The 24,877-nt window shown below is 33.9% G+C and overlaps 1 protein-coding gene across 3 annotated transcripts in view; it reads right to left on the bottom strand.

Annotated features, from left to right (window-relative positions):
• Nucleotides 1-13,854: 13,854 nt before the first annotated feature.
• LOC145671031 (uncharacterized) overlaps nucleotides 13,855-24,877 on the bottom strand; it is a 31,292-nt gene continuing 20,269 nt past the window's right edge. For 2 of the 3 annotated variants that reach the window (XR_014128429.1, XR_014128431.1), the window contains exons 2-4: nucleotides 24,784-24,855; nucleotides 20,724-20,858; nucleotides 13,855-16,317 (exon numbers count right to left, since the gene is read on the bottom strand). The gene's annotated coding sequence lies outside the window, so the exon portion shown is untranslated. Of the gene's footprint in view, nucleotides 17,245-20,723; nucleotides 20,859-24,783; nucleotides 24,856-24,877 lie in introns of all 3 variants that reach the window. The other variant, XR_014128430.1, reaches the window with a different exon arrangement.

Here is a 24,877-nt window from a genome sequence, read left to right as displayed (position 1 = left end):
TTTAAATACCAATAAGAATATTTTGATGTTTTAGAACTCGATTTGGTAGTAGTATTTACCACAGCTGATACAATTACTTTTTCAAGATCCAAAATCACTTCATTTATATGTTTTTAACAAAATATTATGCTCATCAGCATTAGCTAATTGTTGGTATAATGTATAATAATCACCTTTAACAAACTGAAAATTTGAGGAAGCTTATTCATTTTACAACCCTTAGATAAGAAATAACAGTTACAATCGGATGATGAAAAGAATCAGAATCCACTATATACTGATTAGACTTTCTTGACACTGAGGTAGCTTTGGTGATAACAAGATAAAGGGTGGAGACAGAGGGTTCAACACACAGATTAGAATTTTCCACAAAAAAGTATATGTTAACTGAAACTTTAGTTTTGAGTAATAATGTATTCCTGGAAGCTGTTCTTTATTTAACCAATCAATTTGGGATATATAAAAATCTCCAAGTAATCAGTATATCATTCTCAAGAGAATTCAGCCTGCTGGAAATGTGGAATTTTCAAAGCTCACAGGGTAAAAGATTGGATGAAAATAAACAGACGATAGCGAAAGATTCTTCACAGAACTGCAATTTATTTTAACCATACATACATTCACTTGTAAGTTCATGATCAGGCCTGCGATTTACCATAAAGTTTTTTTTTTTTTTTTCATATTGCTATCAGAGATCCACCACCGATTTGACACGACTCTTTATTATATAATCTGCCGGATGTAAAACAGATATATCTATCTGAGAAATAATCGTAGTCTTTATGAATGTCGGACATCCAGGTTTCTAATACCGCAATTATATCATATTTGCAGTCAGAAATGAAGAAAAAATTACTACTCTTAGTTCTTAGTCCAAGAGAATGTTGATAAATGTTAAGGTTGAAGGCCAAGGCCCAAGAGGGTGATAACTCCCCTCCTTTAGGGAAACTTTTGCCACTATATTAGAAATGTTCCTTAGGGTCCTTAGAATCGAAAAAAAAAATGTTGGTCAACATATAAGTGTAACACCTGAATCCTAGGGCCCGTAACCCTTTAGCACCCATGTATATTTACAGACATCGATGGGATCTCTTTAAATGACCGTAGATCAGACCGTTAGTGCAACACTGATCAAGTTATACTTCGATCGATTTGTAAGATTGTAGGCTTTCAATTTACGTAATAAACGGGACATTTCTGTGCACAAAGGAAACTAATTGAGGAATATTTAAGAAAATTTCCCTTAAAAACGTCCCTTTTTGCGATTCTTTTAGTTATTACGTGGCAGCACTGCAAACTAGATGAATAAAACGTATTTATGTGTCCTATTTTATGTTCAACTTAAACTGAAAATTTCATCTTGATCCATCAAATAGCAGCAGCAGAGGAAATATGTATTTTATAGTCTTTACAGTGTTCATAATAATTGATTTTCATGGAAGTGTAAGTATGACTGTGTTAATGTTCCGACCATCAGTGCAACACTGGAACAAGTTATACCTCGATCGATTTGCAAGATTGTAGGCTTCCAGTTTTCGTAGTGACCGAGACATTTCTGCATACAAAGGAAAAATAATTAAGGGATATTTAAGAAAATTTTTCTAAAAACGTCCCTACTCGCGATTCTTTTAGTTATTACGTAGTACCACGCAAACTAGGTAAATAATACAATGTATTTGTGTTTTATGTTCAACTTAAACTGAAAATTTCGTCTTGATCCATCAAATAGGAGCAGAGGAAATATGTATTTTATACTCTTCACAGTGTTCATAATAATTGATTTTTATGGAATTACGAGTATGACTTTGTGTCAATGTTCAGTTTTATTTTCCTATAGAAAACAAATGGTACAAATTATTCTAGTTGATTTTCTCATTCACTATATTATGATAGATTCCCAGTACCGAGAAATCCTCCAAGAAGGTTTTATGATTGGTGGAGGGTTTATGGTATGGTATAATAGAAATTATTTCAAAGCAATAATTTTACTGTTGTGCGGTTACATTATGTTATTTTGAAAATACTTGTTCTGGTATTCTACGTACAATGAATATAACTTCCAAACATATCTGCTGGAATGTGAAGTTATCTAAAAATTCTCGAAGTTATTTCGTAGGGCATGTGCACACGAATAATCGCACTTAATATAGTATGTAATATGTAGTTTTTTAATTGCCGTAATATTAAACAATTTGTTATATTCTTTGTGATCTCCGTGTCTGTAAGTTGATAATCGTAGCACATTCGCCCTGAAATCCACGTGTTCTCAGTTATTCTGAAAAAAAAAGAAAGAAAAGTCAGACAGACGACAATTGCAAGAAAAAGTAAGGGATTGTTGTGAAAAATGGAAAATTCTGTGTAATAGACTACGCATAAAATAAAACTGATATGAGGACGAGAAATTTTATCTAAAAAAAGCTTCCATATAAACTTTCAGGTCAAAGAATTGCGGGAAGTGTGTGATACTGCAGATCAATTTGTATCCGAATTCCTACAGAATACGATACAAACAACACGGTCTATCCCTGGGACTACCAAAGTTTCACAAAATTACCACGATTGCTAAGTCAATCTGCTGAATCATGCGTAGCGGAAAATTGTACACTCTTAGTGGATAATTCACCATATTTGAAGCGTACTGCTGTACGACAGTATGTAGCAGACATCGTGTTTAACAAGGAGCATTGCGTATTTTGCCAGAATGAGGATCAGCTAAAATGAGGATCACGAAAAATGGGAAAGGATGTTTCATGAGAAACTCTAGTAACGTGTCACTAGAACAACTGAACGTGTCATTAAAGGAATACCTGTTTGATAGGAAGATAAATCACTACTGTTACAGATTCAAGAAGTGGATTTCATACCAGCCAAAATGAGGTACCACAGGTTGTACCAGATCATCAAGCTGAAATTGCTCATGGAAGAAACACACTTAAAGATAAATTCATTGAAGGCGCACTCTGTGCAGGTATGTCAGTATTTTGGTTATTGAAACAGATTTACTGTTACTTCGAGCTTTTATTAATCACCACCAACAGGTGTGGGATCCTTCGTGGCCGCCCACGGCGGGAATGCTACATAAAATTGTTTCCACCTTCAATTATAAGGAACTTTTTGTGACAGAGACAAGACTAGTTTTCATATCAAAACTGTGATAACTAACTAAATGGAACAGGTGTTCGCTACTATTCAAGAACTGAGTTCTTGTATTTGACAACAATCAAGCAAATTCATGCTGGGATTTGTTTGACCATTTGCTTTAGCAACTATCCATGTGACCTTAAACTAATGCGACCTAAGCATGATTTATGAAAGTAGTATTCAAATAGGTCAGCTTAGTAAATTTAACTACCATCATCATGAAGTCTGTTTCCAACAAGTATTTAATTCAACAGTATATTTGCATATACTTATAACAGATTTTGCCACCCCTCCAAACCTCCCCCCCCCCCTTCGTGCAAATGCACGTGTTGCACATATGGTAGAGTCGGCCCTGCATATCATACATATCTAGTTGACAAATTATTTGTGTGATATTTAAAAAAGTACTAATAGGCTAATTAGTATTTACCTTCAGTGATTTATCTACACCCCTAACACCCCCCTAAAATTTTCGGACACCGCCCTAAAATTTTCAGAACTAGGGGGGTGCAATATTAAAAAGATTCATTCTCGCTCTGCCTAAAGCCCTCCAGGACTTTGTAAAAAGTGTTTTAAATGATCTTACCTGTAGCCAGAACAGGAATTCCCGTTCTGTCTAATCTTTGGAGACAGGGAATTCTATGCGAGGAGGAAATTTTTAGAGAAATGCAGCACTGAGAAGCTTGACACCTAGAGCGTTTGTATACAGACTGGAACTCATGTATAAAATGGCTGTAGTAACGAGCGCGGGAATCACATGCAAGCAGTCAAAATGCAAGGAAAATTCTGACGAGGGCAAAATCCAAAGGATAAAATCACAGGAATATATATTGGATGTATCAATGCACACCCTATGTGATTATTTTTTCCCTTCAATTGTCATATATTCTAAAATGTTATCTGTATTTTTTCAACTGAAATAACTTTTTCTTTCTTTAAAAATACTGAAAACTCGTAAAATGCGTAAAAATGATAAATAAAGGGGTAGATACCACACACATACCAATATGAAAAGTTCTGGGTATTTCTATTTTTTATACCTTTAATATATATATGAAATACGTTTAGCATTAGTAAGACCATTCATTTCAATTACGAAAAGTAATTGTGATGCTACTTGATTTTTAAAAAGTCGTTCTTGTGTGGTAGCATATAGCAGTCTTTTACTTTGAGTAATGTATACATATTGTATTACCTGACCAGGATAGCAGTGCGGTTTTGGAGGGATGGCGCTGCTGCTGTGTTTACATCAGTTCCATGGTAAGCGCGTTGGGAAAGGGGAGCGGAGAGTTTCACCCTGCAGTGTGTCCAACGGTTTTTAAAAGTTGCAGTTTAGATGTTATACATAGCCTAATCTGTTTACGCTTAATAAAGAAAGCCATAAGCTATGTAGTTGTAATGAACCATTCCTACAGTAATGCATATGTATTGTGAATAGTGATATATGAATGGAAATTACCAATTTAAGAACAACATAACACAATTGACAATTCAGTGAACTTCTACCATGTATTAAGCAGATTACATAAAAATTGATTACGTTTTATTCGATTTCATTATCAAACAGGAGCAAACTGTAAAACGCAGGAATGACAATGTCAATAAGTAAAAGGTTAATTTAAGATTGATAGGCTAGAGATTTGCGAAATACCTTGTAACTGTATGTTTAAATCAAGTTAAGGTTAAGGCTGACGATGCTTGTGTTTATTTTAAGTGTATGTTTATAGGTTGACAAATAAATTATTTTCTCGAGTTTTGTCCAGGGAAGTATTCCGATATGTTTCCACTCGAGAATTGTGAAAGTCCTCTACGTTGGTCTATTGGCTTGTGCATATGCTTTTACTGTACGTGGTTCTGGGTTTGATTCCCAGTGAGAAACCAAAATTTAATTTTGCAATCCTTCATTTTCATTAATCACCTGTGTCCTTTAGTATAAACAACATAATCATGAGACGTTAAGATAAAGATTTTTTTTATTATTTTAGAGAAGTGAATCCTTTGGGGGCGAAAGGAGGTGAAATTTTTCCTCATGTTTTAAAGATTTATGGGATTGATAGCTTGCCTTTCGGGATTGATTTGTAAAATTTGATTCAGAGCATCGTTCTTTTAGGATCATTATAGAAATCCAACCCTTTGGTAGAGTTAGAATAAAAGTATTGATAAAACATCAGTGTATGGGTAGTGTAAGCGTAAGTATCATTGCTTCAGCACACATTAAATTCACAACTTTTATTTATGAGGAAAGAAATTTCCCCTGGACTCCCTCTGAATTTCTCTCAGGTTCTAGCTTTCATGTGACAAAGAATTAAATCTACTAACTGGTTTCACACACAATATAATTTCGAAACTTGGAAGTCCCGTGGTATCTTTGTGTCTGTAGTATATAATAATGCTGATACGTTATTCTCTTGAACATCTTAATGGTATTTGTCGATTGACTTCAGAGGACTGAGTTTAGCCTGTAATCACAAGTTGCCTATAGTTAAAAACATATCAGATGTACGGTCTTGTTTAATAAAACCGGTCCCTCTCCCTCCTCTATCTGAAAAACCCTATATTGTTATTCACATATGAAATTCAAAGATAAAGCAATCGTCTTTATCCAGTTTTATTTTTATTTCAAGTGTAGGTATTAATATGTGCTGCGCATGGTTGCAAGAGGTTGGGTGGCTTTTTTTTTTTTTTTTTTTTTTTTTTTTTTTTTTTTGTTAATACTGAACTTAGGTACCTAATATTGATACTCATCTTCTTCCTGAGTTGATGTAAGAAGCGGCTCTTACTTTAATCGCTCTCCCTCTGAACCTATTCAACATTGGGTATATTTACAGCTTAGTGCAGCTTAAAGAAACCATGATCGTGCATATTTGATTTCTAACTCGCTGGCTCATAGCGTTGCCCCCGAGACGAGATGAGAATTCAGGTTTTCTCGTCTCGTGTCGTAAATGTTTGTAAAAGTCTCGTCTCGAATCAAAATTTTCTCGTCTCGTTTTGTAAATTTATGTACAAAATATGTCCTAATTTCAGTCTTAGTTTCATGTAAAATTTATCAGAATTCTTTCAGGTTACGACGAGTCCACGAAAGATTTATATAACATTTAAATCATATTTACTATTGAAGTAAATTGTGTAATGACTTGCGTATCTTTAAACGTTGATAAATGTTCTTATCCTAATCCTAATTATTAATAATATAACACTAAACAGTCACCAGAAAATGAGTACACCCTGCATATCTTCTCGTCAAAAACTTCGGAACAAGTCGAATTCGTTTTCTTTGCCATAGGAACATCTGATCCTTTGTACAATACCGAGGTTAGTTTATTCGCAATTTAATATGGAGGATGCTTTTTTTTTTTTTTTTTTTTTTTGCTTGCTACTTAAAATGTTCTGGAAATAATTTCAATAACTTCTGAAACTGTTAACTTCAACATGTGAGTGAAGTGCTCTATTACGAACAGGACAAAAAGAACTGTGATAGATTAATTACAAGTAATCCAGTTAGAAACACTGCTGCTTGCATTTTAGTTCCAAAACCGGCCGCCCGCACTCGTTCGCTGGTCAAGTAATAATATCCCATGTGAAGTTGTTTACAAACAAATCCACGCATCAAGTGTTTATAAACACCACCTCGTGCTCCATCAAGAGGAACTTCCACCAGGGGGACCTGCAATCACCTGCAGACGACGTTTAGCCCCTCCCACGGTGCAAAAGACGAAATTGAAGCAGCAGCGCCACCGCCACCCAAGGGACGCTATAAATTGGACAGAAGAATCCAGCTCAGTACCAGTTTTCTGGTGACCCTCCTCTAGTCTGCTTCGGGACTCTGCGGGGATCCTGTCTGCGACCACTCGGTCAAAGACTACCTTTTACTTACCTTTTGAAATAGAGATCAGATTATATAGTGTTTTGTACAAATACTTTATAGTGGATTTTACAATAAAACTGGTAGTGGGAGTTCGATTCCGGACACTCTTTTTATTAACAGCTCTACCTCTTCCTTATACACTCTGTAAAGAAAAAATAGCGACACCTCAATTCTCAAGCTAACTTACACAGAAAACCATAGTTGCAGCCCGTTAGAAGAGGAATAGAAGGAAATGAAGAGTGGGATAGTTCATTTGCGTTATTTGTGACACCTGTGGTGTTCGACATCGCTTGCCAATGGTTTGTGTATCAGTAACATTTTCGCTAAATGGCACTGAGTGCGTCTCGTAAATTATTGTAGTGAGAATTTTGTATTTCATTTGTGATGTATAGGCTGAGGTAAATAGCGTTTTATGATTGTTCTTTGCTTTCTCATTGTTTGAACAGTGTCAAGTGACAAAATTGTTGTTGTGCAGCGTTGTTTGTATGTGATATTGTTGCTACATGTGGACTGTAAACAAATAAGATGGGTAAGAAATGTGACTTGTTGCCATGTGAACAAGACATAATTATTGCTTTGAGCAGCTAAGGCAAATCTCTAAGGGAATAGATGGAATACTGAAAATCCATGATTCTACGCCAGGAAGAGTAATCCACAAGTGGAAACAGCATAACAATCGTCCCTTCGTCAATAGTGTGCAAGGAAAAAGAAAGCATAACCCAGAGCAGATTGCTAAATGAAATCAATAGCACTGCCGATTTCAGGAGTGATTTCCACAAAAATCGCTGACGTAGTTTGATATTATCTTGGAACTGCAGTTACTCGTACAACTGTATTGTCTTGACTGTATGAAGAGGATATTACAAAGAAGAAACCGCGTAGAAAGTCCAAACTGAGAAAACACAGAGGATTTCAACATGTAGTGTTGTGAGTTGATATGCAACTTGGACTTATGACAACTGGAAGCACGTCGTTTTCTTCGTTGAAAAGAAGTTTAGAATAGAGGGAAACGATGGTGGTGTGAAGTTGTGGATACGAACAAGCAAGGAACTTGACAAGGATTTTGTTTAAGAGATGCAAATATTCAGTTACTGAGTGATGGTTGGGCTTGGCTTCGTTAAAGACGTCAGAACAACGGATATATGTGAAGGATCGTTTGATGCACGAAAATATCTTCAAATTCTGGTATGTAAAGTTCTTACAACAGTTAAAGACGACTTTTCTGAAGAAAATTTGTATTACTTCCTTTTCCAGGACGATAATGCTTCATGTCACCGAGCGAAATTCGTTAATACGTGGTTCATGAATATGACTATTTAGAAACTCATGTGGCCTACAAACTCACTTGACATGAATTCAGTTGAAAATTTGTGGATCAATATGAGTAGAAGATTAAATATACAACTATCTCAAACAGAATGGAATTCAAGGAACAGATAATCCGGGTGTTATTCCGTGAAATCGAGGTTGCATTTTGCAATAGCCTTGTTACCAAAGGGCTCCGATGATTCGCTGCACTGCAGAAAGCCCATGGTGCACATACAAAATACTAGTTTGATGTATGGTACTTCCCGATGTTTGCACATAATATGTCTTACCCTCAAGAAATTCCATTTCTTGTTTTCTGCTATTGTTGTTGATCTTTTTCAGTTTTATGTATAACTCTTCCTATAAACGATTTTGCTCAAAACACACACAGCTACTTATATATGCGTATAAAATCATTAAATTCATGTCGAAAGCCTGAAACTCTGGCGCAAGTATTAAGAATGAACTGCTCATTAAGAATATGCATTGTAATATTATCAGGAATTCATGTAAAAAATCATAGTGATTAAAGTATGTTGCGAAAACCATATCCGAGCAAGTGTCGCTATTTTTTCTTTACAGAGTGTATGAGACAAAACCACACAAAAGATTACAATATTTACTTTAATTCTGAAATACTGATCGTTTTTTTTTTTTTTTTTTTTTAACAAAGATCAAAATGTGAAATACATACTTACTATAACAATCTTACATTTTTGTTGGGTTTTCAGCATTTTTTTTAAATGTTATGTAAAGTGAAGAATTTCAGATAACATTTTAGACGCATAATAGTTGAAGAAAAAAATCATTATTTTATTAATCTGCGCCTATGATTCTGTCGCTTGAATTTAGTCCGTTTTGTCTGAATTTTCCTTTGGGTTTGTCCTTTTGAATTTTGTCCTGCATTCGTAGTAATCACTTTGGTAATTCTGACAGAGGATGTAAGAAGAATAACTATTTTTTTTAAGTTTCATCATAAATTTTAGATGTTATTCTTCTTGTTCTTCTCGGAAAAATGACTACTTTGGTAAAGATGAATGTAATTTTTAAAAAATACCTGCGGGCAAATGGAAAATTGATGTCTCAGTAGCAAGAAAGCCGTTTGACATTGTAACTGAAACAGACATAAAATAAACTTAATTCAGTATAGTAAGACTATTCATGGCTTTGGATTGATAATTTTAACAAAAGAGAGACTGACCAAAGCTTAAAACCCATTTTATTTTAAATTATAATTTGTAACGGTTTCGGATATCTAACATATCCTTCTTCAGACACTATCGAAAAATCGTGATAGTGTCTGAAGAAGGATAAATGTTAGATATCTGAAACAGTTACAAATTATAATTTAAAATAAAGTGGGTTTTAAGCTTTGGTCGGTGTCTCTCTTGTTAAAATTAATTCAGTATAATATCAAATTATTTCACATCAAGATTTTATGCACTTTTTCAGTAGTTCAACTCTAACATGCTAAGAGTCGCAGTACGTAAAAGGTGCCACAGTTCACATCCTCAAGACATGTTTGGTCATATATTAACCAAATAATGCAAGAGGATGCATAAGGCGACTCTTAAGAAAGAATGTTAGTGTTCTACATCATAACTCCTTTTTCGGCATCACCTTATCAGCTGATTTGTCTTATATACATAATTCTATACTATATGCCAGTGGTACTCAAACTTTCCGATAACGCGGACCCCCTGTGGATTCGGAAAGTGATCCGCGGACCCCCTGTTCATTCGGAAAGTGATCCGCGGACCCCTGTTCATTCGGAAAGTGATTCGCGGACCCCCTTGCAATGCTATCTGAAATTTCACATGGTATTAAAAACTATACTGATTAGAATTACCAGTAACAAGAAAAATATTGCAATAAGTGATTTATTCTAGAGATACATGATTGTTTCCTAGTGAACGAAATTTCAATTGAAAATACAGTAAATTTTAAGACTGAAAATCAATGTACTTTTTTTTTTTCCTTTCTTTAAAGGAAATCCACTTGATAAACAATGTTCTCAAATGTGGGGTCACTAGTATGAGGAATGAAATTCTTTCTGTTTTTCCATAAGTGCACTGAAATCCGGAATTAGTTTTTTCACCATCAACCTTAGATACGATTCCACATTAAGATGATTTCGCTTTCAGGCTCTAATACTGCAAGGAGCAGAAAAGGTCTGTTCATTTAAGTAAGTGGTAGGGAAAGGCATCAAATGTTGCAATGCATTTATAGACAACTCTTCATATTCACAGGGCAGAAATTTAGTCAAGTAGAAAAACATTTAAATTTACAAACGTAAGTATAATTTCTAATTGCTTTCTTTTTAGTAACTGAAAAGAATACTTCTTGCATAATAGCTGTGAGTTCTATTTTATTATAACACATTTCAATTTTTAGGCGTCGCGGACCTCCTGGGGTCTGCGTACCCCACTTTGAGAACCATTGCTATGTGCAATAGAATCATATATACTTCTATTTTCATATTTATATTGTCAATGTAAATAGCAGCAATACAAAATATCAATATCAATATCGAAATACAAGTTGCAATCAAATCAAAATGTCAGATAATCGGGGATAAGGGCCGTCTTACGCATCCCTTTGCATTGTTTGCTTAATATATGGCCAAACATGTCTTGAGGATATGAACTATTGCACCTTTCACGTACTGCGAGCAGTGGCGGTTTTAGGTAGGTAGGTTTTAGGCACGGGCCTATCCAAAAAGTTTTTAAAACACTAAAAGATACAATAAAAAGTAAATATATTTTCCACTTTTTATATTAATGGTAAATAATTATTTAATAAACAGCATCAAACACTACTGTAAAAGTAATTTCCTATTGTCATTAATCAATTAAATGTGCATATGTATCCATACGCGAGGGAGCGGGCTTACCCAAAATTAAAATCCTAAAGCAGCCCCTGACTGCGAGACTTAGCATGTTGGAGGTGAATTACTGGAAAACTGAATAAAATTTTGTTGTGAAATGACTTGATATTAGACCGGTAAGTTTGTTTTATCTTCGTTTCAGCTACAATGTCAAACGGCTTTCTTGCAACTGAGTCAATCAATTTTCCATCTCTATGCAGGTATCATTTTTTAAAAATCACATTCATATTTACTGAAATAGATGTGAATAACACTGTTAATGACAGAACTGTATCTAGGCACTTTTCCGAGAAGAACAAGTAGAATAACATCTAAAATTTATGATAAAACTTTAAGAAATAGTTATTCTTCTTACAGAATCTGTTACAATTACTAAAGAAAAATTTTCTTGAAGAAATCCCTCCCTGGACAGAATTCCTCGTCTCGAAAGATTAGGTCATAAAGTCATTTAAAATATTTTCTACAAAGTGCTGGAGGGTCTTCAGGCGAAACGGGAAGACCCATTAAAAATCTTGCTACTTTGGTTTTTAAAAGATTTTGAATTCTTGTTTTTAAGTGCCAATAGAATAAAACAACTTACTTTCGACAAGATAAATTTTCAAGCAAAGCACCCAACGCAAGATTGAATGGAAACCAACCTTTACACGGCTGTGATCGTCACAACAACGTTTGACAAATGGATTGCTAACGATTTAATCTCAACGTCACACCAAGCATGAGAAATTCGCTAATTGCTTCTGGTTGTGGAAGGAAATCCAATGCAATCGTTCGTTGCATCAACGAATTTTAAAATTTGTATTAAAAAAAAGCAAGATTGCACCCCCAGATTTTCTGAACACCTCCCCCCCAAAAGTTCAAAATTATGAATAAACCACTGTTTACCTTTATACAAGTTATTTGGATTTTATACTGTACGTGATATTATTTTCGTACTTATGAAAGGCCTGCTTTCACGAAAAACAAATTTTCATTTATACTTTTATTTCTTGGTTGATATTGGTGAAACACTGCTGAAACCCGGATTATTGGTACGTATGCTACTCATATATATTGTGTGCGTCTCCTTTAGCCTAGCCGACATAATCGTGGGCCGTAAAACTGAAAGAATCCAGTTTCAGTTTCATTTTCATATATAGGCTATTGTAAAATATGATATTTATACTGTATCAGTATCTAGCGTTTAATTTATGTTGCATTTTATGGTAATTACCTACATAAAAACACTTCTTATCTATATGCACGTTAGATGCATTACAAATGACTACCGTATTTTACGGACTATAAAACGCACTTTAATTTTTAAGCAATATTTTTAAAAAATACCGTAACATTTTTATCATTTTTGTTATATTGCAAAGTCAGACAGTGTTAGCAAGCTTGTGAACCCCCGCAACTCATGTTCGTCGCATCGGTGGACTGTTGCTGCCAGTTGAATCCAATGTTGCCAGAAAGAAATAGGTTTCCCGTGGCATCGAATATATTGCCATTTTTAAGACTGGCGGGAATTTTAAATCAAAACACTGGACATTTTAATATTAGTTTCAACTATAAGACGCACCTGAATTTTGAAGACAATTTTCCGAAGAAAAAAGTGCGTCTTATAGTCCATAAAATACGGTATTTGAAAAAAACGAGAGGCAATGTTCTTTTTCTTAAAAAAAAAGTACATTTCTGAAAAAATACGAACTTTTTTTTCTATTTACAACACTATTTTCCGGACAAACGTAAATATTTTCGTATTATAATACTAAAAAGAACGGTGAAAGGTATTATTATTTCTTCTTAAAAGTTGAAACGTTAAAAAAGAAAAAAAATCCAAAATTATCCAGAAAAAAGTGGAAAAGATTTTATTTTTCAACCTCTCGCATCTCTAGTTGGGATTCCGCTTTCAAGAAATAGGATCCATCCTATATAGTTTCGATGCTCACTCTAATCAACCTACCAACTTATTAGAGTTCACTGTATTTTTGATCCAGCGAAAACCTTGTCTGTTTCTCTTAAGTAGCAAGTGGATAAATAGCAAATTTCTGAAGTCAGCCTGCGTAATATTTGAAACTGAAATAACGCATTTTTTTTTTTTTTTTTTTTTTTTTTTAAGACAGTAATTGACGAATTTTTAGTACCAATTTTCAAAGGAGGTAAGTGTAACACCTCATTAATAGACAATTAGCAAGGTAGATGTTACACTTATCTCCTTTGAAAATTATCGAAACAGAGCAAATTATAAATATTTTGAGTTTGAGAGAAAGGTTTATTTGCAACAAGATAGACAGGCAATGAGGGAATCCTTTATTCCCGTTTCTTCCTGAGAATTTATATTAGCTTAATCCAATTGCTTGAAGAGTCCTATTCTAAAATTTACAAAGTATTGTATCTTGATATATATATATATATATAAATGAATATCAACTCAATTTTCTGGTGAATTCCTTTAGTAATACATATTGAAAACTTAAGATTATGTTGAGAAAAAATGAACAGCCAGTTTTATCTTTTACAATTTATTAATATCATAAAAACAATAAATTTTATACACATAAATTTTGTACAATAAATAAGATTTATATATATATAAAGCCGAGATAATGCTTTGTTTTATACACTACGAATCGCCGCATCATCCATCCGTTCTTTAAAAAAAAAAAAAAAAAAAAAATAGAAATAGAAATACAGAAAAAAATCTCTTCTAAATCGGAAAAACAAATACTTAACGATTTGTACGTAAATAAATCAATCCTTGCTCCAAACGCTCATTTATTTCTTACCGACACTCCTGAAGCAACCTCTAGTTTATTATGTATTGTATAAACAATCTCATTTATACAGACGCACCTCATAACGTACTATAACAGTGGACCTCCAAACTTCTGTTTTATATTTAATCATCATCTAACAATCTATAAACAATATACATTACATTGTTTATGTTATGTTTTCTGAAATGGTTACAAAGCATAAATTAATCTATATATATAAAAGAGAACGTACAAAATCCTTTGTCCGCTCATCACGCTAATACGGCTGAACCAATTTCTTTCATTTTTGGGGGGTTATTAGGATTTGGACCCTAGATGGTTTTTATCATATCACTTTAATTTTTAATTACCAGTGTCTTGAGATAATTGACCATTCAAGTGTCCATAACGTACAAATCCTTTGTTATTAGTTCATCATAGGTAAAAATAAACGTATTTATATGCAACCCGCATGACCGTGTCACTCGGCGGGTTAACATAAATGACAGGCGATATACAGCGGAAAATAGCTTGAATATTCTGTTTAAAATTTTTTAATTGATTTGCTTATTTTTACAGACACTTTTACAATATGCCAGCACCGGGATGACCGCAGCGAAGCGGGGCGGGTTAACATAAATGACAGGCGATATAATGTTAAGATTTACTGCAATCTTCTATGGTTTTTATCATATCACTTGAAAGCGAAAAAGTAAAAATTATCTAAGTAACAAAGTTTATTGCGTTCCGGGGTGACCGCAGCGAAGCGGGGTGAATGCTGCTAGTTTAAACAAAAAAAAAAAAAAAAAAAAAAAAATGGCGACAAAGTCTGAGATCTGCGCCAGGATAAAAGCCTTTCCTTCTCAGGAGAGGAATAGAATTGAAATGTGACGTTGGATGACATAATTTATATAATGGAGTTTATGTGAGGTTTTTATAAGAGTACAACGGCTATTATAATAATCTGTATCTATAAGGTGTGTTACAGTTGAACAAGGGCCAACCACATATGTAAAAAATGCTATACTAAAATATATGGAGGAGGTTTAGAGCAATACAGAAGTATAACCTACCTAAAGATGAGGGTCCATAACCTAACTAATAATAATAATAATAATAATAATAATAATAATAATAATAATAATAATAATAATAATAATAATAATAATAATAATAATAATAATAATAATAAAGTACATTGACTTGGAGGAGGAGGACTGGTAATTATTCCAGGCTCTCCAATGCTAATGAAAAAAATATAGGAAATCACAGCAAAAAATATAGGTTTCGTGAAGCTGTGAAAACGGAACATTTCAATTACTTCTGGAACATTTTGAAAGAACAATGAACAAAGAAACTTATGTAACAATATTTCTACCTATTGGAAGGAACATTTCAATTATTCAATAGGTAGAATAGGAATGACAGAACAGAAAACGCTACGGGGAAGACGCAGAAATACCGTTGCCACCTTCCTAGAACAACTATCTGAAATGTAAAATAAATTCTAAAATGTAAACATTCTGCAGTTGGTGCTTCTAAGGTAAGATTTGACTATGATTCACATATGTATGTAAGAAAATGTAAGGTAAGAGATAAACATATTCTACAACTATTTGCCTACAGTTAGTGCACAAAATATTGATACATCTAATAAAATATTTATGTCTTGAAAATCACTATTCCATAGAACTTTTTAATGAATATGACGAAACTAGTTTATTTTTATTCCATTTTGTAGGTGTATGATTACTTTTTGCGCTAATGTGTATTGTTTGGTGTAATTATCTTTAGACAATAAGCACGAAAGGACGAAACACAGAAGAATTTCTCTTCAATCACCCTACTGTGGAGATTAAGGTCCTCCAATCACCCATACCTTATTTCCTTCCGTTATTTTCACAAATGAAAGTAGTAATGCCACAAAAATATAAGATGTTTCGTTCAAATATAGGAAATATAGGAGTTTATAGGAAGAGTATAGGAAAAATAGGAAATATAGAAGCATTGGAAAGCCTGTTATTCCAAGACAAGGATCCATGAACATACTTAATAAACTAGTAATTGGACCTTACAACATATAATAAGTTTCAGTGTTATGTCGTTGGAGATGGAATAACTACCTTTATGGTACAAGTTCTCTTCTAGAACATCAAATACCAGCCTAGTACGAAAGAAGTAAAATTATGATTTTACATGTATATAGTCCTTACGCTATTCAACATGTCACCACCGCTAAGCCCTGTAGTCTTATCCTATGACCCACCTCTGAGGAGTCAGTGTCGTGAACCTGCATGATGATACATGCACTCACCAATTAACGTGGTTCAAAATCCGCATAAATAGTAGATCCTACCTTTTATAACCTCGATGTCGCATAACTAAAACAAAATCATAATAAGTTTTCATTATTTGCATAATATGCAATTATGTGTAGTAAAAAATGCATGAAGTCAACGTACCTTTGCGTATTTTCATATTTTTATTTAGAATCTGATGACTTCGACACTTATGCAATCTTTTGGTGCCTTCTATCAAGCAACGTCGAAGCGGATCGAGTTGATAAATTACATGAAAATAATGGTGACGTGATTTTTGGAGTACACAGTTTTTTTTTTTTTTTTAAAGCACTTTTGTTATTTTTTGATCATTTTTTGCCAGTGTATTTCCAGCTATGTTGAGTTCCAGTAAATTTTTCAGTTTTTAAGTTGATGTTTAGTTCAATATGAAGATATCGAACGACTGCATGCAATTAATCAGTTCGATCTACTTCTCTACGGTGACATTTGCCTTGATAAAGAAATAAGAGTACTGCATAGATATCGAAGTAATCGAATAATAAAAAAATACGCAAACATACGTTAACTTTATTTACTTTTCATTAAAGTAAAATCAATTACAATGTCACTACTTGCTTTTTATCTTTTAATATTCATCATGCGGCTCACAAAGAAGCCTGTAGCATTTTATTCTGCATTCTTTTTGCTTTCTTTGACTAACTTTTGGACTAATTAACAAGCAAAGTCATGGTTAACAAGTATCTAAAAAAAAAAAAAAAAAAAAAAAAAAAAACGTAAAAATGAATCAATCTTATTCAAAAATAACTAAAAATAATAAAGGGCCAATTCATTTACCTGTTTATGAGCCTATAACGATATTAAAGTTGAAATAATTTCAGTAGTCGTCTGAAGTAGTTCCGGCTCAGACTCAGAGGGTGTATCAAGGAGCATGTTGTTTATAGGTGTGGACTTTGGCAACAATGAAGACTTGGCAAGGTCTCATTCTTACATAAACACAAAATAACCAACCTTTAATAGTAAAGACTATGTTAAAAATCTATACGTAGTATTGTAAATGAATATACTGTATATGTATATATATATACATTTTTAATCAAGATACTTAAAAAAGAATACCACAAAAACTTTAATGCAGTGATTTTGGTACATGTTTTGTAAAGAGAACTAATTTTAACTTCGTGTTAATTCAAGGAGCAGAAGTTTTTTTTATTTTTTTATTTTTTTTATTTTTTTATTTTTATTTTTATTTATTTTTTTTTTTTTTATTGATGAAAGCTGCAGGCAGACTGCTGAAATTAGTCCAACACTGAATTTCACTGTAGGCACAAAAACAGGCTTGTGAATTGTTCCTTTAACAAATATGTGTCAAACGTTATTTGAATATTTTTTTTTTTTTTAAATACATATTTCTCTGTTCTGTGTGACTATAAATAAAATTCTTATATATTCACAGAGCCATCTAATTCAATGTACTAATTCTTTATGAACATCCCACATTTAAAATTTTTCAGGAACAGCCTGCGTAAGTAATCAATTGGTTCGAAGAAACATCCGCGCTGTTCGAGGTCTATTTACAAAGCGTTTAAATTGACGCTGATTATCAGAAAAATGTGTGATGAATAAATTCAATAAAAATACTTAACATAGAAACAGACATATAGAAACAAAAACATAGATATACAAACAAAATATAAAAAATACTTTTACAACTATTAAAACTGTAAAAAAAAATTAAAGTACGCATCTCTTCAAATGTAAATGAAAAATGGAATCCTTCACTTTTAGGTCCCACGGTTGTACCCTGTAGGCTAAAGAAGACGGATAAAAGTGGACGATTATGAAAGAGATTAACGGAATGAGAATGTGGGAGGAAAGTAAAGAACTCCGAGAAAATCCACAGTCACGTTGATGTCCATCCATCGAAAATTCACATGGCCTCGGATAGAACCAGGTGCCCCTCACACCAGAGGTGAGCGCTCTACCACTGAGCATCCGTGTTCTCGTTCCTCAACTATAGCTACTATCGTTAATATTAAAAGTCAGTGCTCGACTTGCTGCCATTTTCTGCTGTTTTTTTTTTTTTTTTTTTTTTTTTTTTTTTTTTTTTTTTTTTAAATCTGAACTGACACGAGAAACCTATTGCCAATTAGTAAATACGTGTTATAATAAAATCCGCGTTATACAAGGTATTCCTGTACATATAACTATCGAGACACTATACAATTTGGGTTTCATAATTTATGTTAAAAAACGTTGTGGGAATTGATTACTCATAAAAACAAGTCAAACTCCCTATATAGAAGGGAAGTTTGAAACTGGCTTTGTTTCTGAGTTATCGGCTTTGCAATCTGTGGGGTAAAGTACACCTCGAAACCAGATACCATAAAAACTATGAAGCGGTGAGGACATTATTAGAGAAAGCATACGCGAGCTAACCAACTATACCCGATATACTGTAGAGTGAGTTTATGACTTCCGCTTTCAACAGGCTGATTACAAGGGAGATGGAACATACTGTTGAGCTGTTTCAAAAAAGATTTATTCGCTCTCTTACCACATTTGCTCTACAAAAATCCAATATTGAAACTGGAAGCGACAAATTTCTACACCTTCTGGTTTAAATAGAGAGATTAAATTGAAGATTGAACCTATTCTTGAGACATTAAATTCATATATTTAAAAAAAAATCTCCTATCTATTCCCGTTTGTGCTCTATAGAAATCAATATAAAAACCAGAAGTGGAGTAGATTTCTACTATTCCTAGTTTCAAAAGAGACATTAGAGCAGAGACTGAACCTAATAAATATACATAAAAACAGATACACGCTATCTATTACAGCTTTTGGTCTACGGAGATGAATAGTAAAACCGAAGTTGTAATAAAATTTACCACTTCCGTTTTCAGTAGAAGGTTAAGAGCGGAGACGGCATCTGTTTATCTTTAGAAATGGAATCTTTGAGTTTTATGTCCCACGGTTATGCCGGCTAGGCTAAAGGAGATGGTGATAATGAAATAATGAGTGGAACGGTGGAATAAAAGTGGGAGGAAACGGGATAATCCAAAGAAAACCCACGCACACGGTGCTTGTCCACTACAAAGTTCACTGTCGTTTTTAGAATGATGAATTCATATTAAAGAAACATTTCTCGCCGTCTCTTACCGTTCTTCCTATGTATCGATAAATACTGAAACCGAGGAAGATAGATTTCTACCACTTCAATTCGAGCACAGGAACAAAGACAGAAATGGGACTGAATCCTTAATCAGAAAATCGTATCTCGCTAACCCTGACCATTTTTCTTCTGATACCCGTCGACACAGACACATGTACCCCTTCTATAAGACAGCATATTTGCACAGCACAGTTTGGAAGTCTTAAAAAATTTCTTGAGCAGTATTATTAACGTTTTGAATTAGATTCTATTAATTACAAGTGTGACTACTTCTAAAATTTTGTACACCCCTTCCAAACGTAACATGAATTTCAAAACACACTACCCTACTGCAGTGAAAAGCTACAGCGGTGGAAATTCACTATATAGTTTGAATTCACCTCCATAAGTTTAAAGGCTTTCCAATGTCACCAACAGATAGCGACTGTGTGAAGGAGCTAAGGCAGGAAGGAATCCAAAGATACATACATGCAAATCCATTGCTCGATCAGACTTTAATATAAGGAAAGTGTCACAAAAGTAGAAAAGCACACAGACAAGTATGGTAGGCACCGAAGTAAACTCCCTTCGAATAGTCCCTATGGTGTCCACACATCTTTGGAAACGATGAGGAAAAGGTCCTCGGTTATTTGTCCTCGTAAGTATTTACCACGCGTTAACGTCTTCCCCGTCGTTGGCAAACATAGGTAAATGCCGTACGGACTGTTTAAAGTATGTTACGTGTTTGCTACGTATGTATCGCACTTTTCTTTGTACCTTGGTGTTTATTTGTATGAAAGCCTGGCCAAGTAACGAATTCGTATGTACGTATCTTTCGAATATCTTCAGATTTTAGCTCCTGTACATGGACATTTGCTGACAGTACTAAAAAGCACCTTCCTCTAGCCTTCAAACCCATATAGTAGATTTCCATTGCTGCAGCTCTTTTGGTGGCTGTAGCACATTTGCCATGACATATAAAATTGAAGAGTAAGGGGAAAAAACAAGGAATGTCCATGTATGTGCTTTATCGAGTTCTTTGTCCTATCTGTTGGTGACTCTTGGTAATATTTGACTGTATATGCCATGCATGTGTAGATGTAGAAATATTCATTAAAAAGGGGCAGAATATTTGACTAATTGTATTGTCTTTTACGCGGTTTTCAATATTAAAACGCCGTTTTCTCGAAAATGCAATTTTGTGACATTCCTTCTTTTTTCCCCTTACCCTTCAATTATCCTCGTACATATGCACCTCAAGTTATTAAAGAAATGAAGTTTTAAAAAAAAAAAAAAAAAAAAAAACAGAAAAGACAACCACGCATTATTTTACCTAAGCAACTTCTGGCAGGAACTCCTTAGTTTAAGCTGCACTGTGAAAACTGGTCTATATCCGACACTTGACTTCTGGATTTTTTTCTCTTTATCCTTTCCAACAATCTTTCAATCGTCTACGCTTTCGTCAATCCTTAAAATAATAAATAAGTAACAATAATAATAACATAATTATTCAAAACGAAGCTACACATTTATTACTATATACATTAATATAAGGATCATCTAGGAAGCTCTCGGAAATAAAGAGGCAGGAGATGAAAAGTAAAACGCGTACATATCGAAATGTTAAAACTAATTTAACGAAAGCATCAAATGGCTGACAGATTATGAAATAAAATTATCATTGGTTTGCTTTTCTTGTGTTATTTTAAGGGAGTTCGTAGTGGACCTAACCAGGCGTGACAGAGGTAGAGCATTTGACTGGAAAAGTAAAGAATCATGAGAACAGAATAAATAAATAAATAAAGTGATAATACGTCGAATTTAATTAGTGTGAGCACACCAAATATTCTATCACAGCTCGATCCTGATTATTACATTTTTTTATTAATAATCACAGTTAGGTTGTAGGAAGTTTCCTTTTCACTTTCGGTTGATTTGCTTTGCGTTTGAAATTGCTGTATGAATCAGATTCTGATAACCCTGGCGTTTTCTAGTTTGGTTGACTTCATGAATTACCCTCTTCGTTGAGCTAGTGTATTTATCTTTGTTGCACAAGTCCGGGGTTCGATTCTTGGTGAGAGAACATCGAACGCACTACAGTGGTTCAAATCACACTTTTAAATTTCAAGCTTCATGCTATATAGCCTAATAAATAAATAAAATAAAATATATACATATAAATTAACCAAATCGTGAACTATCTTGACGCAAGAACATATGGTCAAAGTCTCATTTAAGACCTCCTCTGCAACCTTACATAATAATTTTCTGCATTGCATGCCGTTAACATGAGGGCTGGATTTCCATTTTTGCGCCCATGAGCCCTAGCGAAATTGCCACCCCTAACCACACCAATCGCATCGCTCTCCAAAACTTCCCTTCCCCTGGATCCACTTCTTAAAATATTACTTTTACGTTTGCTACTTAGTTATAATTATTACTATTACTAGTTATTACTATTCTTATTTCTTATTACTCATTTTATGTAACATATTTCAATTTCTATATCTGATCAGCATTTGTAGTAAATTCATTAAAACTTACCTAGCTTCTGCCTAACCTATTCAACATTAATGGTGTAAAAGACGGCAATGATATAGAGAGTTATATTATTGTACCTAAAAATTTACAAAATGTTGTCTATCAAAATTGTTTACGTCTTGCTTTGACATTGGCAAAATCATTAATAACGTCATCAAAATCCAATTTAACAGTCGTCATTTTCGATGGCTAAAACAGCTAGATCAACAAGTCTCTTCTGAGAAAGAGTAGATATAAAATAGTTTCTGATTCTTGACAGTGTGGTTTGTGTACTGGTGTACATAAAAACACTTTAAGGCAAATACATATGTTAGGATGTAAGTCCTGAAGATTTTTGGGTATGAGAAATCGGTTGTGATAGTGACATTTCTTCAGCACTTCCCCACTTCTCTCGAGCTAAATGTTCTTTTTTAAATGAAGGCACTCAACAACAAACGAAGATTCTTCAATGTCAGCTGCATACACTTCCTGCAGAGAAGTCGCTGCTGTAGTGATTTCTTCGGCACTCAAGTTGCATAGATTTGTTAAGAAGGAAAATCTGCTCAGAAATTCATTGTAGACCGTGATTCTCTTGTTCAATTCGGAAAGAAGCTTGTCAATGAACACAACAAAGGTTTCTTGAAGACGATGATCTGGGTTTCCTATCTCCTATTCCTGTTCTGATTCATCAAATAATATCTTTCTTTTTCTTAATCTTTCAGGCCTGTTTCCTATGCATTCACTATCAGTTTCAAGAACAGTCAGGATATTCTTTAGTTTTTCTCACCAGCTATCTTATAGAACTTAAACATATCTTTCACATAATCCACAAATGTAATGAGAGATGTGTACACACAACTGTGGCTAATTATATTATGGGATTGTATCTTTTCACTCTACTGAGAATGTCTACCCAATAATGCTGCCATAAACGAAGTTTCAGGAGAAATAAATTTTCTTAAAAGCCCTTTAGCTTTGGTCTTTGTTTTTTCATTTTCATCTTGGCTAACATCATACACTTGAGAGCCTTTGCAATTGCCTCAAAATCTCTGTTGAAGCTTTTGCATGCATCTTCCCTGGAGGACCATCAAGTTATGCTCAGTGATTTGACTGAAATGTTCTTATCGTCAGCCTTGAAAAATGATTCTAAAATATTCCATTGATGGGTCGAGGAAGAAATAAATTACAGTTCTTGTAACAAGTCAAAAAATGATCTGGAGATATAACAACATTCTGCCGCGCCAGATGCTACCAAATTAAGGGAATGGACAGAGTATAACACATAAAATATCAATGGATTTGCTTCTTTTAGTATAGCTTGTAGTTCAGAATATATTCCGGACATATTTGATGCATTATCGAACGAATGTCCGCGACAATTTTGAATGTCTAAGCCATGAGCCTTAAGTAATATAAAAACTGATTCAGCCAGTTCTTTCCCTGTAGAACCTTGATTTTTAAAAAAAATCTACAAAGCGTTCCTCAGGATTTCCGGATTTTCCCTATTTCTCTCTCTTGTTGTTATAGGTCTATATCCAGTGTAAAATGGCTTTCAGGTTGTATCTGGTATTTGCTGAATTAATACACGCCAATTTGTGAAAGTACGAGTGTCGAGATGCCTACTATCGCCCTTTTCAGCAGATCCACCGACAAGTGATCAAACCATCGTAATAACCAACTGACTTATGACAATATTTGCTACAACTAATCTGCTACAATGTTATCGTAGTCACGGCCATTAAAAAAAAAAAAATGGCTTTCGCTTATTTTATTGAGTCGTTGGTGAAATATGTATTTTAGCTGGTTTTATCGTTTTTTAAAAATATTTTTTAAATGCTGCCCTAGTCCCGGGTCCATGTGGCCCATGCCTAAATCCGGCCCTGGTCAACATATAGCGGAGGAAATTTAACAAGCAGCTTATTATGCAATCCAAGCATATGATACAACAATGCAGATGGTATTAGTATATCGTCATGAAATTGATAGTGAACCCATAGAAAGATATTGGGGCTTTATGACTCTTGCAATGAATAACGACGTTTGTTGAAAATCATGGTAACAATACGATGTCCATTTCAGAAACCAACTGACGTTTTCTCACATTAACAAGGAAGATCGTCTCAAAATCAACCAAAAAGTTACAGAGAAGTTCCGGAAGAATAGGACAACAGATTTCATATACAAACAAAGTGGAGTATCTGTTATGAACAGGTAGTCTTTAGTAGCTATAAGTACATATGGTTATTTTAATTGATTTCATCATTTGGCTGATTTAGAATATTGAAAAGTACTACCAAGCATCGAAATTGGATTTTCTAATGGTTGTAAACTACCGAAAAGTTATTTCTCGAGATGCCATTGAATAACTACTTTGTGCTACTTACTTATTTGTAAAAGATAATGTCTAAAATTCTTCACTTTCAGTGAATTTGAATAACGCTGATTTGAACACTAAATTTATTATGCTATCTGATTCGTTTAGTGAAGGAATACATGTTCAATTATGCGTTGATTACAGCAGTTTTACTTCACTAATGCCCACTTTTCCCTTCTTTCTTTTTTTCATTGTTTTAATACAGCAGCTATAACACTAACACATTAGTTATACAAAATAACAAATACGTAAATTGCCAATATGAAAATATATGAAGGTTCTACAAGCTGGCCTATACGTATTTAACATATATCTAATGCAAATGCATTTTTCTGAAAAAGAAAAAAATGAATTATTAAATACAAGTTAATATTCACAGATGCACTTGTAAACTGAAGATGATATAAGCAAATGAACCATGCTGAAGTACTTGATCGACCGAAAAAGTGAGAGATGACAGAAATACTCTGAGCAATTTACGTATTCAGTCGTTACCCACCTGAAGTCCACATCGTCTGGAAAGGAGCCTGCATATTGTAACAGAACATTTCATCTCTCCGCCACTGAGTTCCTTTAGAAAACAAAGTTGGAAA

The sequence above is a fragment of the Thermobia domestica genome, chromosome 15 (genome assembly GCF_964235325.1).
Source record: "Thermobia domestica chromosome 15, izTheDome1.hap1.1, whole genome shotgun sequence".
NCBI lineage: Eukaryota > Metazoa > Arthropoda > Insecta > Zygentoma > Lepismatidae > Thermobia > Thermobia domestica.
Note: the sequence above shows the minus strand (reverse complement) of the source record. Positions and strands in the feature narration are given on the sequence as shown.